Below are 14,175 nucleotides of genomic sequence, written 5' to 3' on the forward strand. Positions count from 1 at the left end.
GTGATCTTTTCCAAAGAGGGAATCAATAAATGTCCACCAAAGTTGCTCTTTTGGTCAAAATGATAAATGAACACTGAAGTGCTATAAATTGGTAGCAACCAGTGTAGCGATCCCGGAATTCAACAAGAACGCCAGTAAGAGCAAAGCAACGCTGATTTCCCACCAGCTCTGCAGTTGTTGCTGACATTCCCCAAAATGACCCAAATATTTGGCATGGAATTTTTAACACGTAAATTGCTTTTTTTTCCCTTTGTTTTTCATTTGAATCAAATTAAAAATCACAAGTCCTCTGGTTCTCCGTCAGTGTCTAGTCCATATCCCCAGAGAGCCATCAACACCACCACCGCAGCGTCTGCAGCCAGCCCTGGTACCCGCCTGCGCTGCAGGCTGCCTGCTGCACGGAGCAGGAGCAGGCACCAGCACCTTCCCACGCTCAGGGAACACTGTTGAGGCTCGTACTCTGCTCCTGAGCTGGAGTTAGAAACAGTCCTGATGCTCCACGGGAACTCAGAGCCTGTGCTGCCACCAAAATCCAGCAAAGGCAATGCACAATTTTCCTGTGCACCACTAACCAGGGTAGTAAGTACAAACTCTTGTATTTCCTGGGATTTAATTCCTGGGGGTTGCAGTACTTCAGCTAACTTCTGGTAAGAACTTAATGATTTTCACACTGGTCGTAGACCCCAAAATGACAGAAGTTGTTCTTTATTCCTTTACTCTTTCAACTTTTTTAAAAGCAATCTGTATTTCCAGCCAGGCTTTCATTTAAAATAACCCTCTCATTCAAAACCTCACCTGTAATTTTATCCCAGTGGTAACTCTTACCTGCCATACTAGCCCTAGGCCCTTGTAGCATTTGACATCATCTTTTGGACAGGTTACAGAGCCTATTGAGGCAGTTGTTAGAAGCAGATTTACTCTGCAATGTGGAGCCAACCAAAGAAGAAAATTAGTGCATTTATCTGTCAGCATTAGGCTAGATTATCAATCCAGTGCACTAGTCACAGGATCTGGTTTTTATTTCTCTGGGGAAGTGAAATTGATATACTGGTAGGCAGTAAAGGTGTCAATTATAAACAGGACATTAACATGAGAAAGTAGGTAAATGGTTAGTTTTAGGCAACGGTCCTTTTTCAAGTTTAAGTATAGGCTTGAAAAGTAGGTTTTCCTTCCTCGTAAATGGTCTTTCTAAAAGGAATGTGAAAACTCCTTCCTTCAAACCTGTTAGCTACATTTTCCCTCCAAAGGAAATGGTTGATGTGAGGAAAAAAAAAAATCAACACCAAAAAAAAACCACCACACACACAAAAGCAAACACCAAACTTAAAAAATAAATAAAAATTGTACTAGTGAACTTGAAAATTCTGCAAATACCACAGAATATTACCAATCTTCAAAGGTTTGGACAAGCAAGTCTATCAATATCACTAAGCAAATAATTTGCAGTAAATTGTTTACTGTGAAAATTAGCTTCTTTTCCTGCCCAACTTAGTCCATGAGCAGATTGCAACTTTTTCAGCTGGCAAGACAGCAGCACCCAGACGTCCCCAGTCCAAATCACCGCCCTGGTTTGTTAGATGCTGAACAAATGCCCTTCCTTAAATAGTCCTCCTATTATGTATTCATGCAGGTGCCAAACACAGTTACTTCTTAATTCTCTGGGTGGCTTATAAAGACTTTGTTCTGAGGAACAGCAGGCTGACCTTAGTAATTGCTGTGGTTTATTTTTTTTTGCCATACCTGCAAAGTATTCTATTACAAAGCCCAGCCAACCCATTGCTATTCCCATTATCCACCCGGACATAAATATGCCTCATGAAAAAAAAGACTTGCTCTCTGCAATTACATTCCACTGTATATAGATAAGTATGAGCTGTATGAGCATGGATTTTATATAAATATGTAAAGAATAATAATCCTTTGTCTCTAAAATGTGTCCTCAGTCCCTTTTAGGGTTTTGGACCATCACATATAAGACTTTTTTTTTTTTTTTTTTTGGTGAATCCTAGTAGAGCAGCTGCCTACAAGTGCCAGCAACGCTGTCAAGAAACCAGATTGCCTTGAATTGAGATGGGCTTCAAGAGTCAGTTGGTGTCAGAGGCTATGATCATCCCTTGTACAGGCAAGCATGCCCTGCTGCCTCCCGTGCACCGCAGCAACCTCTCCTGAGTGCACAGGTCTGCAGCAGGAATAGATTTTGTCTCATGCAGGCAGCAGGATGGTGTTGGAGGCCTTGATGTATTCCTAATAAAAGAGGAAGCAGGCAGGGTTTGTCAATGAGGGTGTTGTCTTTCAAAATATATTCAAAACAACAACAACAACAAATCCTAAGCAGCTGGGGGAAAAAAAAAAATAAAAGAAATTTTGAAGCATGGGTGCTTGGTGCCTAATTCCCATGGAATATCAAAGGCAGCTGAGGTCTTTGCTCCCTATGTCTTTTTTCTTGATCTAATTTTATAGGAAAGCTGATGTTTACCCTTATATTTCTACGTCTTTTTCAGTTCATAAATGCTTGTTCTGACAGTTGGTGCTACAATTCTCACTAAAATGTGAACTTTGAGAAATACCACATATTCCCAACAGTGACTGCATTTTCCAATGCTTCCATTCTTTTCCACTGCTGCCTTATGGACTTCAGGATTTTCTTGTACAGAACATAGCGGTCTCTGTCCATGCTAGTTTAACATTTGCCATGCAGAAGTACCCCAGTGTGAGGTCTAAATTAACCTCCTAGAAATGCCTGGGGTGTGTTTGCTTTCTCCCCAGATGATGCCAGGGGAATGTATTTTCAAGCTCCGTTTCCCTGCCACGCTCCTGCCGGAGCAGAGGGCAGAGCAGCAGCGTGCTGTCGCGGGGAATGCCTGCTCTGCGCTGCTCTGCTCCCACTGCATGGGCCGCTGCGTGCTCACCACCTGCTCTCTGCCTTCCCGGCAATTAAATCGGGAACTGCTGGTAAATTGCCTCTGGTGCACATTCAGAGCTTTCCAGCTGACTGCTGTATGTTGCGTTCAAGTATTGTTTTATGGGTGGAACATCTTTTTCTCTCTCCCCCAAAGGGGAACTGGGCTGTGATGTGTGGAGAAGCATAGGTCAGTGCTGCTCTGTCGGTAGCTGTAATTTCTGGTTTGTGGGTCTGTTGAGAGGCACATGTGCCCTAAAATTATTACTGTTGAAGGGTTAATGGGAAGATTGAAATGACTCCCCATCCAACCTGATTCTTTGGCCTGTAAGAACTGGTGAGAGTAAAACCCTGCAGATCAGGCAGGAGAGACGAAAGAGTGCCTTCACATAGGGCGGGGATGTCGTCTGCAGCAGAAGGGGGCAGGAAGCCTGGGAGGGGGCTAGAAATAATAAATTTCAGTTCCTTCAAGCCAAGGCACTTGGGTTGCCCTGCAAAGGAGTGAGTGAGCTTGTATTTCCCTATGCTCTGACTCTGGGTGGGCAGCTGTGCACGCAGGCAGAGAGTAAGCGAGCAGGAAGCCTCCGTTCGTGGGCAGGTGATGGGCATGGGTGGGGGCACCAGATGGGCACCTCAGCCTGCCCTGAACATCTCATTTCGGTGGAGGTTTTCTGTGCCTCCTTGCCTTCTGTTACAAAGGCCCCCCCATAGCTCTGATACATGTCCCTACAGATGCAGCTGTTGATGCTGGGAAATAGCTTGAGGCAAACCCTGGATCTTCACTTGTCTCTGTTATAACTTCTTATTTCCATGGGAAATTCCCTCTCTCAGGCTGCTCCTGAGCTCAGGAGCCGTGTACGTGTTTGGGCAGAGATAGAGGTTCACATTTTACTTTCAGAGACTTTGGAAATTTGGACTTCAGCAGCCTCCGATGGCTTATGAAAACCTCTTAATGTTAATTTCTGTGCATGGAGTAGTGTTTAGTCCTACCAGGCTTTTCATAGTCCTTCAGCTGGGAAGGGTGGGAGGTATCCCTGCCCTTGGCAGGGAGTTGAATTAGAAGGTCTTTAAGGTTCCTTCCAACCCAAACCATTCTGTGAAGGAAGGGCTGCCTCTGATGTTTAAATTAGCATAGGTAATGAATTTGATGCAAGACTGTGACAAGTAATAAAATCCCTGTCTGTTGCCTACCACTGCTTCAACAAAACGTAAGAAGGGGAAGTTCTCTATTGGGCACAGTGGACCTTCTCCCTGCAGAGCTCTCTGAGGTGGGGAAATGCTTCCATCTTGTTGCCCAAGGTTTTTGAATAATTTACTTTTGTTTTGAGTATGAGAAAATAACCCTCTAAGGAAATAGCTTGAGAAGAATAAGTGCACAAATCTCAGTTTCTTTCCCTTGCCTGGTGAATCTCTCCAGTGCCTTTCACTGCCTCAGGAGCAGAATGATGGCTGGAAAGCAAAACAAGGGTCATGACAGCTTCACCCACATCAGTAAACTGTCGTTGAACAGAGTTGGTCCAAAGTCTTCATATAAAATTACTGCCTTTTCATTGTCCTACATTATGCCTCTCTTTGGTAACCAATATATATATTTGGCAGCGTTGGTAGACAGGGTGCAAAACCAGAGTGGTTTTGCTTTGTCTTTTCCCCAGTAGACAACTCAGGATGCCTGGCGAAGTGAAGGGCCCAGGGACTTCTTGCTGCACTAGAGAATTGGTATGCAGTGAGTCACTGCTACTCATCGATCTGTGCCCCTCAATCTCCTACAATTCTGGAAGTGCTCTTTAATTTGTTTTTACTTGTTTTTCTTCATCAGGCAGTGAAAAGCAAGCTAGATCTGAACCAGGAATAGATTCAGGGAATTCTTATCCAATTTGGTAAATTCTTTGCACACTCCCTCTTAAATGAAGCTATTTCCATTAGAAAGGACTACTTGTGTGAGTAAGCTTTGCCCAAATGTAGTACCAGCATTCATCATTTCAATCTATAAATTTGAGAAGCAAAATTTTCACATATTATATCTGCTGAAGCACTATCTGGAGTTTCTGGATAGCTGGAAAATCAAGCTGAAAAACTTTACCCTGTAGCTGCAAAATTATCTGTTGAATGCAAAGCATAAATTTAAGAGATTGTAATATGATTTGCAAAGGGCAGATCTGATGACCTAGAATTTTAAGACATAAATAAAGTACTGAGGACAGTAAATGGCATAGAACATAGGCAGAGCTCTAAGATATTGGATCATCTTTATTGAAGATGCTTTGGGCTTCTGTTTTGCCTGCTGATGGTCCACTTGTGATTTCAGGCTTCCCACAGCCCTCTCTGCTGCTTGGACTCTTGCAAACCTGATTGCTAAAGCTAATTGAAAACTAGTTAGGGACTTGGCAAAAATGCCTTTCATTGCCAAGTATGGAGGGGAAGCAGGCTACCAAAAACTGAAATATTTCTTCTGTATCCAGCTTTCTAGTTGGGCAAAACTAATGTGGAGGAGTGCATCTTTATTAATGTGTTTTTCTCCCTCTCTTTGAACTTGAATTTTGTACAGCAGACCTGGTAGGAAAGTTCGTTTGTCTACTGGTGCAGTGGAGGAAGGGGAGAAATGCACCATAGCAGAAGAGCTCTAAGAAATGCTATAAGTAGGGAGATACCATCTGTCCCTCCATCCCCAAAGGAAGGAAACCCTCATTCTGAACTGACATTCAGGTGGTCATGCTAATGAAAGCGACATTGGCTAGGATGTTTTACTGTATATTATTACACACCAAGTGCCTATAGATGTATAGAGAATGGCTAAATTTCAGTAGTTTCTCTAGTTTTTGCCAAACTGGTAGCCCTGGTCTTATGTTGGTTTTGATTTATTTTACCAAGGGAGACCACGAGCATTATATCTGAGGTAAAATATTGTGAAAGGGCTGGTTACAGTAAAGGTGGTAAGAGAAAATTCAAGGAGGAAGGAAGCAGCTTCTCCTGCTTGCTCTATTTTTTTTTCCGCTATTTTTCTTTAGTATAGAAGACAGGCAATCATTTACATGAATCTCTCCATTATAGACCAAAATAACAGTGCAGTTTTCATTAACAAAAAGACTACCTTTTTCTTCTTCGTTTGTGTTGTCAAGATACTTTAGCTGAAACATACAGTGATTTCCAACACTTACCCTAGTTGTCACACTGAGAGTGAAATAATGGCTGACATTAGGAAGATTATTTCTCAGCAATAAAATTACCTTTCACAACATATTTCTATGTAAGTGGAAATGATGGAAAATCATAGATTCTATTTTCAAATTGAGAGAGAGAAAGATGAAAATGAAATCAACAGGATTTCCTTCCAGTCACACAAGTAGAGAATGCAGGCAAGCCAAAGATGCTGCCAAAAATCCAGTGGGAGGATCTTCCCGGACCTATTTTTATTAATCGAGCCAGTTGATTGAGACAAGCGGAATTGTGTGAAATGTTTTCTGCACAGTGTAAAATGTGGAGGTTAATTAACTGGGATCCCAATCCTGCTGCCTCTGCTGTCAGCAACATGACTCTTGGATATCATTAAGAGCCAAGACTGAGCTTTTACACAGGTTTGTCAAGGATTTTGTGAACTTTTTTGATGAATCTGTAGCCACATTTGACAGAAATGGGGTCAGTTTAAGGTTTTCCGCAGAACTGTGATGTTTCCAGAAATGTACGATTTCAGTCATAGTCCTGGTGAAACTTGGCTTCTCTGTGCATGGAGTTGAATTTGAATGGAGCTCAGGGCATCTGAAACTATGTGAATCAAAAGAAAAAATGCTCATGTGATCCCTGCTGAAGTGTAACAGCCAAATTAAGACTGCCTATAAAAATGAGTTTCTAAAGGAAAAGTGAAAGGGAATGCAGGCTGCCTTTATCAGTAAGATTGCATCTTCTGTCATCAGGCAGGCGTCCAGCAACCCAGTAGCTTGTTACTTGGGCAATACGTTACGTAACTGTAAATAGAAATAACTCAAGTAAAAAGGAATGGATTGGTCACTCCCTGTTTGTGCCATGAGAGCAGAATCAGGCCTTCAGGCATGGTTCATACAGCCTCGGGCAAGAACATGGTGACTTTTTACTTTGCAGAAAATAAACCGAAGACAATCAAACAATGCTTTCTGCAAATATTTCCCCCTTGATTTTAGCCCTCCAAAGACCTATTTTTAGATCTCTATTTCCTGCCAGCCTTGCTCCCGAGCCATTGTTCCCCTGACTTGTCGATGGCGAAGCAGCTGGCAGCGAATTGCAGCTAGATTGGAAGTGCACACAAACACGGTCGTCTACAAAGAGATTTTAGTTCTCATAGTGTTAACTGCCCCTTCCCTGCACTCCTCTCCCCCCGCTCCACCCCCGCCTGCGGCAAGCACGACCCAGATCACATTAGAGTCCCAGAGCACAGGGAACGGTTCTCATCTATCCGTCACCAAGGAGGCAGACAGGACAGGGAAACAAGAAGTCATTTGTACCTGATGAGGAGGACACTCCTGGGAAACAAACAGATGAGCCACCACATGAATCTGAGCTATTCTCTGAGGTAAACAGAACTGCATGAGAAACACACAAATTATCAGGGGCATCACGCTTAACTCCCTCGCTTCAGGCTGCTGAGTGGACCGCGGGCTTGAAACTCTAGATTGCCCCACTATCTGATTGTGAGAAAGTTAACCCTCTAAAAGCAGCTAGGGAGAGGGAGGAAATCCCAGAGCCCAGGCCTCTGGAGCGACATTGTTCACCTCACAGCCCTTGCTCGTGTTCAGTTGTCCAAACCACCACAAATGGTCCTGGCGGCAGTTCCACGTCCCTTGTGGGGGCTTGTGGTGTGGTTTGTAGAGATTTCCCCTTTGGGGTCAATTCTGGTGAGACTTCCAGCTTAAGTCAACTTTTTCTTCCGTAACACATACATTTTAGTGGTAATGTGCCATACCAAATGGTGGGATCCATTGATAAAAGCAAAGCATTTGTCGTAGGGTGCAATCACCACTAATTGCGACAGCGATGATACTACTGCAGAGTAGTGGTTGTGCTCAAATAAATGCTCGTGTGCGTATGGCACATCTTGCTCTGCCCGTGCCAGTCAATTTGAGGGGGCTTACTCCAGCTTCTGTTTTGCAAACATTATCTCCTTGTGGTTGAGGATGAGCATGCAAACTCATTTGTAGCAAGCCTGAGCTTTTAGCAAGGTGTGGGTCTTCTAGGAAGCTGTCATTGCAGCCTGCCCCTGGCTTTGTGACACATTGCAGAGAGCAGCCAGAGGCCATGCAAAGATTTGTGGTGTGTCCACACAGGTAATGTATTAATTTATCCCCATTTTAAGACAGGAATATAGTAGTTTGGTTGGAACAGACCACAAAAATCCTTAAGTCCTACTGACCAAAATAACCAAAGGGATAACCAAAAGTTAAAGCATATTATTGAGGGCACAATAAAATGCCTCTTGAACACTGACAGTCATGGAGCTTCAACAACCTCACTCACGAGCCTGTTTCTGTGTATGACCACCCTCACAGTTGACACATTGAAGTAGAGAGGGATTTGATAAGTGATTTGTCTGAAATCACACAAGCAATCTGTATTAAAGTGAGGAATTAAATGACAATTTTTGAATTCTAGTCCAGCCCCTTTAATCACAAAGTCATTCTTCCATTCTGATAGTCAGCAAAGCCAGAGTTTTAATTTGGTGCTTAATAACTTAAAAAGAGAAGGCTGTGTATCCCAACTGAAGAGGAAAACAAGTGCAGTGGTTAAAAAGTTGGAGAAAGAAAAAGATACCCTGCTGGATTTGAGTTCAAGAGTCTGGCAAGAAGAAGGATCTTGTGATTAAGCATGACTTTGAATGTAGGTCACTTTGGACAGCCAGGTGATTTCAGAACACAACACTTAGCAAAAATCCCTCTGCTCTTGGTGGATTTAGAGCAGTACAACTCGGAGGAGATAAAGGCTCTAATTTTGACATTTTCTTTTCTTATTTTTTCTCTGGAGACAAGTATTGTTCTACTCCCTTTTCTTCTATCTTTTCCCCTTTTTCCTTCTTCTTCCTTTGTGTAAGTGATTATCCCCTGTTGTGAAGCAATTACTGATAACAAATGATGCTCTTTTAGTAATATGTTAGGAATACCTTTTCACATTCATGAATTATAAGATGGGAGGGATAAAGTATGTTGTCACTATACCTTAACATTTTCACTTATGAATTGCCAATGAATTCTCCACATTATTTCTAATTTTGCTCTAAAGACTGACACAGTATAGAAACATACGATTCCATTCAGAAATGCAACCATAAATGTTACAGAATTTAAAATGCTGATTCGAGAGCTAAAAAACACATTGAGGACAAATCAACAATTTTGCACTATGATACCAACACATCTTTGAGAACAGGCACTGAATAAGGGTACTTTGGACAGGTAGAGAGCCACGTGCAGCTGGTTTCCTCCAAGAATCCGTAGGTGTGACTCTGCTGCCTTTATTTGAATTGATTCCTGAATGTCAGGGGAAAATTTGGCTTTTAATGTATAAATGGCTGTATTAGCAACTTAATGTTCTCTGTGAAGTGTGTTGTTAAGCTTCTCTTTTTTTTTCTTCAGTATTTATATACTGTGTTGCTAAATCTTAATACTTATCGTATACTTATATGAACACATCTTATAATTACATTTAATGAAAGCATTTTCCATTAATTATTTACTTATTCTCAGCAGTGAACTCTTCAATGTATCCCTATGAATGTCATCAGTGTTACTTTACTCCAGCCCAGTGAATGCCATTTTGTGTACATGGCAGCAACTATAAAACTAGCCAGTCTTCATGGTGGAAGTATTAGTACTTTGGTAAAAAGAAGCACATACTGGTTTGTTATCAGAGTAGAAAGTAGCTGAATAAAAGAAGGTTATATTCACCTTCCTTCCAAATTTGAAAAATAAAGAGATGGAAGAAGGAACAGCAGTTTCTCTGATTTCATTTTTAGGATGTTATCATAGTTAAACGGATAAGGAATCATAGTCAAAATGACAGTGGAATTGTTATTTTAGACGTTATTTTTCCATACAAAAAAGCAGTTGCATAAAGTTCTCTGTTCTTGCATCATCAAAACCAAATGCTCCAGAACTGGCTTATCTTAATCCCACAATCGTGTTTTAGAACCTGTTTCTGCTAGTCTTTTCTGGGCATTCAGTGTACCTCGTTGTCATGCTATTCTGCTCTTGGTGTGCTTACTGGTACGATTCCCATGGATTTTTCTTTACAAATAGTGCTTTATTAAACATGTTCTCAACAAATTAGAGGTGTGTTTCTAATAGGATGGAGCATTAGTCAGTATGCACGATGGAAACCCCACACAATAGGGGAAAAGGCTGGTTTGTTTAGTCCTCTTTCAGAGCTGTGCATCTCTGATGCCACCTTTCCTGTCTGAGTCAGGGCATTGTCTGTTTAGCCTGTAAACTGTAGGGTCAAGTTGAGGTAAAACTCGAATGTGATGTGAAAGAGAGAAGTTCAGCTCTGTGATGGCAACTTCTGTACAGTATCACTGAGAGGTCATGTTTTTCACCCCATCAGATTTTCATAGGTTGCTTCATTAAAAATAGAGGTTCAACCACGTTACAAAACAGAGAGGCAGGCTGCTTGAAGCTTCTATCAATAATGTATCAGCTCATCTATTCTGATTTCTTCCAAATGTATTGCCTTGGTTATTTTTAGCACAAAAGGGAGCGCATCTAAATATCAGCTCTGTAAAGGGGGAGAAAACTTCACTCCTTGCCATGTTTAGCTAAACAGTGTCAAACACGAAGCAACATTTTGCTGTCATACAGCTTTTCAGCTAAAGGAGAAAGGTTTCCATTCCCTGAATACTTGTGTTTTTTTGCAGTCGAGATGAGCAATTTCTCAAAGCTCTCATTAACCAATGAGGGACACAGCTGTATTCAAGGATCCCTCCAAAGCACTAGTCATGTCAGTAACATGACTAACACTTGGTGATAGCTTATGGGCAAGGCACTGAGTAGTGGTCACACCCACGGTGCTGGAGAAATTACCAGGAGAGAGCACTGTTTAGAAGGCATGGTAATTCCCTGTGCCCCTCAAAGTACATGTAGAAATATTTTACCATCCTGCTTTACTATCCGTTTAATTTCAGCCAGATTTGAACCATCCCATGAAATGTCTTGTTTCGGGATATGATAGCTCAGAAGATTCGATGAGAGATCTTGCTGAGATGCCCGTTGTCCTTATAGCCATTGCTTTTGCTTACTGTCTAGTGCCCTAACTTTGAGGAAGGAGGAAAAAAGGACCAAGTTGGTCATAGTGTCTGAGATACCAATTTCCAGCTGTTAAAGTCCATTCTCTAATAATGGCAGAGAGGACACAGAGGCCCCAAAACTTCACAGAACCACAGAATGATTACAGTTGGCAGGGACCTCTGGAGGTCATCTAGTCCAAACCCAACCCCAGTCCCCAATTCTCAAGCACAAACACAGTTGATAAATCTACGTGGTGCTACCTGCAAGGTCTTTACATGTTGTGTTGGCTCTACAGCATTGATTTCTGCATGATTGGTATTAGTTCCATAAACATTTAGGGGGCAAACTGTCATTTTGGTATCAGAGGAGTTGTTCAGAAATGAGCGTAGTGAGTAAGCTCAGTGTAGCACCGATCAGCATCTCTGCACCTGCAGATAGAACTTGTGCATGTAGCTTGTGGTGGGACTATGACAAGAGCTGACTCGCCATGTAATACGTTATTTTGTGTGCACTTCATCTCCCTAGTCAAAAAAAAAACACCTATTTTCGTGTCCAGGATACATACTTGTAGATGAACCATTTCTTTCATTGTAAGAATATGCCCTTCACCTCATTTGGCTTTTTTTCATCTGTTTTGCTGTGGTCTGACTTTGTATTTTTTCTGTAATAGTGTTTCTGAGGCTGTATACCAACTTCCAGGGAACCCCAACATGCACCCACGACAACTTTTCAAAGAGGAGATGCCTAACACTTCTGAGCCGAGTTCAGAGATCAGGCAGGTGGGCGCCAGGTGAACTCTCAAAGGCTGGGTAGGGCAGCCACATGTTTTCTTTGTTTAATTCTTTGCTGATTTTCCTTGTCTGTTTGTTTTTCCAGTTGGGTTTCCTGTCCTGCTCCTGAGTCACACAGTTTTCTTCCCTATTTGTTCTGTCTCTCTTGTTTGTTTCTGCTCGTTGCCTGACACTGGGCATCAGAAGGCTATTTGTGATGTATAACCTTGCAACTCTAATTTCAGGAGGTTTTGTTGTGTTAATGCAATGTTAAAGTTCCAACGAGCAAGTTGTTAAAATAAACAGGCCAGAAGCATGTTTTTATTTTTTTAAAGGAAGCAGGACTATTCTGCAAATGTTTTTAAGGATGTTCTTCAAATAGTGTTCCTCTGTGGGGAAATGAGTATGAACTATTCTACTATTAGAAGCTTAGGTATTTGAGTAAGCACGTTCCAAGTTAAGGTGTCTGTAGGTTAGCATCTTTGTTACACCGTTAGTCTAAGGGTATCAGAGAAGCAAGCTATTTAGAGAGGGGTAACACCTTTGATCAGACAAGGTAAAGTAATTGGGAAAAGGGGAGATACTTTCAGAAACACAGATCTGTCGCACAGTCAAAATGACTGCTTTAATTCACTCTCCAGTCTCAGATATGCTGTCAGTAGAATAACAATTTAAATGATGATAAATGACAATATCTTCAATACTGGAGAGTTGAACAAACTGAGGGGAAGATGATGGGGAGCTCTTCGGTGCCATGTGGGTGGGTACAGAAAAGCAGAGGAAATAACTTGGACTTGTTTTTATATATTTTAATTGTTTCATTACAGCATCAAGTTACTGTTTTAATATGTTATGTCAATCTCTAAGTCTGGAGACATTATTTGAAATATCATGTGCAGTTTAAAGAACAGTAAGTTGTATCTTGATACTTTGAGAAATTTCCGTGCTAAACTACAACTAGCACCGGAGCACAGTAGGACAGAAAGCAGCATGTAGGTGAACCTGTAAACCGTGTGCTCATGGTGACTTTCTTACTACTGCTTTAGGGAAATTGTTTACTTATTTCTTCCAGCCCAAAGAAAAAAGTTTGATCATTCATAGAATGCTGGAGAGAAAAATACTGTGTGCTAGCAGCTCCCTATCACAAAGAACCATGTCACCTAACGAGTTCACTTTTCTTAAACTAACAGACAACAAATGCTTCTTTCCTTCAAAAATGGATTAACAATGTAATTTACAAATCTCTTGCAGTGCAAACAATATCAAGTGTAATGTTTATCTGCATTGAACCTGACAGCTTTGCAAATGAGTTTCAAAAGCCATTGAGGAGCACTGTCAATACGGATCCTGCAGACGAATCAACAGTTTGTTCCTAATGAAACAAATGCCTATCAGCACATTAATCAATCTAATCACAGGCAGAAATCATTCACTAAAGAAGTAGTTTTGTAACTTCATTTGACGGCCTTGTGTCTGGTTGGTGCATGCCTTTGTTAAAGCTTCACAGCTCTCCATGCAGTAGTTGAGTTGGTTAATCAAGGAAATCAATGTGAAAAGTTAATATGATTGGTTCCCTGAGGAAAAGGAGACAGAACAGCTCTGTAGCTTTAGTTCTCTGGAGTGGCGTTTTTATTCCCCCCTTGATAGGGGGAAAGTTCCATAGCTGAGGAGAGATGCGTTCTCTGAAATTTGCAGAGCTGTGATTCCCCCTCTCAACTTGACACTTATGCAGGCAAGAATTGTTCTCAGCACCTCCTTTGTGTCTCCTTTGGGCCATGCAGGGAAGGCTGCGCACAGTTTGTGATGCTCGCAGGACCTCAAAATATCTCTCCCTTCAGACTGACTGCAGACGTAATATGCACAGAGCGGGTCTAACTCTGGAGTGATCACCTGCAGGACCCAGCAAGCCTGATGTATAACTCCTGTGGTTGGACACCTCAATTTGTTTTCCTGACATTAGTGCAGGAGAGGGGCATGCTCCTCTCTTTGGATCATTACCTGCTTAGTAATGGCTGGCTGCAATACTACCAGAGAGGATATGAAGCTGCCCAGATCTTCACAGGGAGCTCAGTGTGATCTTTGGTGATGTTCAAAAAGTTCTGTTAACTTTTTAAAAAATTATTTTGTTCTTCCCTGGGTGGAAAGTCAGTCGTGCTTCAGTGCGTGTGAAGTGCGATTCTCCTTTAGTTCTAGTGCCTGGGGGGCTTTTTGAAGTAGTAGGGTCTGAGCTCTCACCAGTTTATGTCTCCGAAATCCTGGGTAGTCT

At 41.8% G+C, this 14,175-nt stretch overlaps 1 protein-coding gene across 3 annotated transcripts in view; it reads left to right on the forward strand.

The window, feature by feature from the left end:
- The window catches only part of LOC308199858 (uncharacterized protein), a 322,615-nt gene that overhangs the window by 185,890 nt on the left and 122,550 nt on the right, over positions 1-14,175 (forward strand). For 2 of the 3 annotated variants that reach the window (XR_013955045.1, XR_013955046.1), the window contains 2 exons: positions 11,810-11,918; positions 12,016-13,151. The exons of the other annotated variant lie outside the window; for it this stretch is intronic. The gene's annotated coding sequence lies outside the window, so the exon portion shown is untranslated. Of the gene's footprint in view, positions 1-11,809; positions 11,919-12,015; positions 13,152-14,175 lie in introns of those variants that run through there. 3 annotated transcript variants of the gene reach the window in all.

This window comes from Anser brachyrhynchus (genome assembly GCF_964034855.1).
Source record: "Anser brachyrhynchus genome assembly, chromosome: 9".
Lineage (NCBI taxonomy): Eukaryota > Metazoa > Chordata > Aves > Anseriformes > Anatidae > Anser > Anser brachyrhynchus.